The sequence below is a fragment of the Rhinopithecus bieti genome, unplaced genomic scaffold (genome assembly GCF_001698545.2).
Source record: "Rhinopithecus bieti isolate Rb0 unplaced genomic scaffold, ASM169854v2 scaffold_70066, whole genome shotgun sequence".
Lineage (NCBI taxonomy): Eukaryota > Metazoa > Chordata > Mammalia > Primates > Cercopithecidae > Rhinopithecus > Rhinopithecus bieti.
In genome coordinates this window covers 610070-615126 of record NW_016826556.1, presented here as the reverse complement: position 1 = coordinate 615126, position 5057 = coordinate 610070, and the positions used below count along the sequence as shown (strand labels likewise).

The window sequence follows — 5057 nt, the reverse complement described above, 5'->3', positions numbered from 1 at the left end:
GCCACACAAATTACTTTTAAAATGGAAGGAATCTTACATCTTCTTACCATTGTTCTTTTCTGTTTTCTTCCCCCATCTCATCTTAACCCTCATTCTTAAAACATTCTTCAAACAAAAATAAGAAACACTACAAAAGAGAGTCTTGCATATCTAAGTGTATAGCACATTTCTACTTAAGAGATTGAACATTAAAAAACACTTTCTGAACTGTGAGCAAAGTTCATACTTAATCTATTTCATAGTCATAATCATCATCCATGTTGATTCTGATGCTGGAGAGGTCTTCAGGTTTTATTTATTTTTAGTCTCTTTGCTTTTCTTAGTCAGATGAAAGTGATGCTCACATTGCCTCATGATCTTGGAAGACATCCAGCTCTTCCCTTGCTGTTCAGCTGGTGCTGCACCTTGTCCTCCCCTTATATCTGTGCCCTTGGCCATCAGGACTTCTCTTGCTTTTAGGAGACTACAGGTGCAATTCCAGGCATTTCCATCCAGGTACAGCTGCCTGAGACAAGGCAGACCCTCTAAGGCTTTTAGGTCTAAGGCAGAGATCTTGTTGTTCCTCAGGTTTAGAACATGAAGCTGTTTGAGGTCCTTGAGCTCCCGTTCAGCAATATTCTGGATGACATTGCCTTTTAGGTACAGCCTGATTAAGGTCCCTGGGAGCCTGCAAAGCATGGAAACAGGATGTGAGAGGAGGCCATGTCCATCATTCCACAACTGTCAGGGCAACAGTAACTGAGGAGCATTGCCTTTTCATACAGCTCTGTCTCTTCTTAAGCTAGGAAACAAGATTTATTTGAGAAAATCAATTATAAGCACAAATCTCAGTGTTATTCTATGGATCTTTAACTTTTCTCATAGATCTTATATTCTAACCTTCTGATTTTTCTGGCTCCTATTCATAAACTGTTTAGTTTTTTTTCTTGTGAAATGAGATCACTCAAACAAATTGATAAGAAAAACACTAAGTTCCCAATTTCTAAGGTGGCAAAGGCCATTAATCAGTAATTTACAGAAAAGCAGTAAAAGTGTCAAATAAAAGTATGAAAAGTGTTGTTCTTCATGAATATAAAAGGCAAATGAAAAAATGCAATGTTTTAATATAGCAAATTAAAACATAGCTTTAATTTTAAAACACTACTGCTGTGGGTATAGTAAAAACTGTTGGTAGGAGTGTAAATTGGTACCATTTAGGAAACAATTTAGTAATATGTATCAAATTTAATTAATAGCATGCCTTTTGACCTAGGAAATTATAGAAAAAGTGAGTATTTATTTACAAAGATGTTTGTCACATATTTGTTATTTATAACAGCAAAAATAGACTAATACTCAATGATTTTAAATTATGAGATGATGAACTATTATGTGATTATAAAAACCATGGGTTTTGATTTTTTTTTTTAATACGGGGTCTGTCTCTGTAGCCCAGGCTGGAGTGCAGTGGTGAGATCTCGGCTCACTGCAACCTCTGGCTCACCAGCTCAAGTGATCCTGCCACCTCAGCCTCTTGAGTATCTGGGACCACAGGCACACACCACCACACCTGGCTAATTTTTTCTATTTTTGGTAGAGACAGGGTTTCATCACGTGGCCCAGGCTAGTCTGGAACTCCTGTACTCAAACAATCCACCGACCTCGCCCTCCCAAAATGCTGGGATTACAGGTGTGAGCCACCACACCTGGCCTGATGTTTTAAACTAATTTTTAAAATAACAGTTATATGAAAAAGCTTTTGTAACTATGACTAAAAAAATCTAGGAGCTATAAAAATTGATAAAGTTTCAACATTAAAACGAATTTTAAAAGAAATTGTGTATAGCAAAAGACAGGCAAAGTCAAAAGACAAATGATAAACTGAGGATAAGTATGATGTCTGCACTTTATAGCAAAGAATTAATCTCCTTAATATACAAAAAGCCCTTAAAATTGAGAAGATTATAAAATAAAACAGAAAATGGGCAAAATAACAAATGGAAGTTCACATAAAAGCAAAGCAAAGGGCCCTCAAGTCATCAACTTTACGCAGGACAGAGAAATTAGATTAAAGCTACACAGATATGCCACTTAACACTTATCAGATTGGTAAAAATTCTAAGCCTTAGCAATCTGGCCTGTGAGCAAAGCTATGAAGAAATAGATAGCCTCATATATTTCTAATGGGAGTCTAAAATGGCACAGCCCCTTTGGAGAAAAATTTAGCAAAACCTAACAAAAAAAAAATACATATTTATCCTTTAGACCACCAATCCTACTTCTAGGAATATACCCTGAAGATATGACCTTACAAATATAAACAGTATATGTGGCATTTATTATGATATTATTTATAACAGCAAAAGGTTGGAAGTAACCCAGTACATGAGTAAAGAACTACTATGAAGCCTTAAAAAAATAAAATAATAAAAAAAAATAGGCTGGTCTCTGTGAATTACCATGAAGTGATTTCCAGAAAGTATTGTTAAAGAGAAAAAAAAAAAGCAAGAAACAGAGCAGTATATATAGTACACTAGTTTTTGTGTAAGAAAAGGGGAAATAAGAATGACATATACATGTTTACTTATTTGGGGCAACTGAAGGAGAATGATAAACCAGAAATCGATAAAAATGGTTATAGGGAATGGTTGGTTCCATGTGATTTTAACTTTTCAACCATGTTATGCTTTACATGTTCACAAAAACAAAATCAAGTCCTAAAACTGAACACAAACAGGAACAAGCATATCTAATTAATTAATCAAATATTTATATTTGTAACACAGTCATACAGAGAAAAGAGAAAGTACTCTGACTGAACATTCTTAATGGATATATTTAAGCCTTAGATTCTAAGGACAAAAAGATCTCGAAATTTCTCTTAGCATGTTTATTGTTAATACTAATGTTAATAATGAAATTTTGAAATTGTTTATGAATATTATGTGGCAAAACAAATAAGTAAATACATTCATGTCATAAGGAAACTATACTTTCATTGTAAGAGAAAAAGATTAAAATATAAAATAAAATAAAGAAAACCCTCTCTGATGTTAAATATGAACTGAAAATGTCAATGTGAATTCATAATTTTAAAAAATATATTTTCTAGCTCTTGTTTGCTCAAAGGACCTAGAAACAATATTATATTCTAGTAGCAATGCTACCCCAATGACATGAGCACACCAAGCACACAGATCTTAGCTGCTGAATTCCAATCTTTACTGGAAAGAACCAGAGCTTCTTGGAGAAATGACTGATTCTATGCCTAGGGAAAAAAACCCATAGAGTTTGTCAGCCGTGTGATACATTTATCAGAATGTGATAAAATGTTTAAGGATTAATGGAACACCCATTGGGATGACTACTGTCAAAATAACAGAAATAAAAAGTATTGGCAAGGATGTGGGGATATTGGAAGACTTTTGCACTGTTGGCGGGAATGTAAAATGGTGCAGCTGCTGTGAAAATAATAAATTTTTATTTTTAAAAAACTGAAATTAGAATTAGCATATCGTTTAGCAATTCCACTTCTGGCTCTATATCCAAAAGAACTTAAAGCAGAGTCTTGAAGAGATATTTGTACCTCCATGTTCATAGCATCATTCTTCACAATAGCCAAAAGATATAAGCAACCCAAGTGTCCATTTACAGACAAATAAATAAACCAAATGTGGTATATACATACAATGGAGTATTATTCACCCTTAAAAAGGAAGGAAATTTTGACACATGCTACAGCATACATAAACCTTGAGGATAGTATATTATGCTACATGAAAGAAGCCAATCACAAAGACAAATACTGTATGAGTCCACTTATGTGAAATATCTAGAATAGTCACATTCATAGAAACCTAAAGTTAGAAAGTAGAATGGTGGTTGTCAGGGGCTGGGAGGAGGGGAATATGGAGAGTTTTGTAATAGGTATAGAGTTGTAGTTTTGTAAGATGAAAACTTCTGTAGGTTGGTTGCACAAGAATGTGACCATACTTAACACCACTGAAATGTACATTTAAAGATGATTTTACGTTACGTGTATTTTACCACAACTAAAAAAAAAAAAAAAAAAAAAAAAAGATTAATGGAGTCGTGTCTCATGAACAGAGGAACTACCTTGGAGGGGCTCCCACTAGCCATATTTGTGACAATTTGGGCACCAAAAGAGACTAGTAACTGTAAATGATCAAAACATACCAAATAAATTAAAATCCATGGGTCCATAGTGATACTTGGAAAAAAAACAGAAACGGGGAAGAGGGAGAGAAAAAAAATTATGTTAAGTGGAAAAAGTAGAATACAAAATTGAATGATCCCAAATATGTAAAAACAAATTATGTGCTTATGTCCAGACAAAGGCTCTGGTTGAACAATTCTGGATGATTTTTAAATTTTTCAGCATATTAAGTATTCAAGCTTGAACAGCTATTGCTTTATAACCAGGAAGACAAAACAGGTTTTTTAAAACTGTGAATACCAATTTGAAAAATGTCATGGTCATGCCTATTGATTGAAAAAATAGAAAAGAATCACCATGGCGAACGTGAAACTCTTTTTCCTACACAGAAACTTTGTAGTAAGTGCTTTCCTTTTTATGAAATACAAAACATCTGAAAGTTTAATAGGGAAAAGAAGCCCTTCAAATTGACATACCACCTGAATGCTATTTTTATACAAAGTGAACATACTGGATATATAGTCATGAATTTTAGTATTCAGTGTAGTTTATTGTGGCAGTCCCAGCTGTATAACTGTTATATCAAAAAGAGAAAACAAATAAGTTTAGCCATATTCTATACCAATATTACCTTTTGCTTGTTATAGTATTATTATTACATGAATTTTATTCCAAAAGGTCCGTATTTTGGGTTTTTGCCACTTGGCCTGCATTTTGCCTTTGGGGTTTTCTTTTTTAAACTAAATTTGTCATTTTATATTTGTAATCATATCCTAGACCATACAGTAGTATGTATACATAAGTATTTATACTTTTGAGTAAAAATACTCAATCATTTAAAGTGTCTTCTTCCTAGACAGAATAAATTTTTTTTTTTTTTTTTTTTTTTTTTTTTTTTTTT

General features: G+C 33.2%; 1 pseudogene; it reads right to left on the bottom strand.

The window, feature by feature from the left end:
• Positions 1-226: 226 nt before the first annotated feature.
• LOC108523004 (nephrocan-like) overlaps positions 227-5057 on the bottom strand; it is a 19549-nt pseudogene continuing 14718 nt past the window's right edge.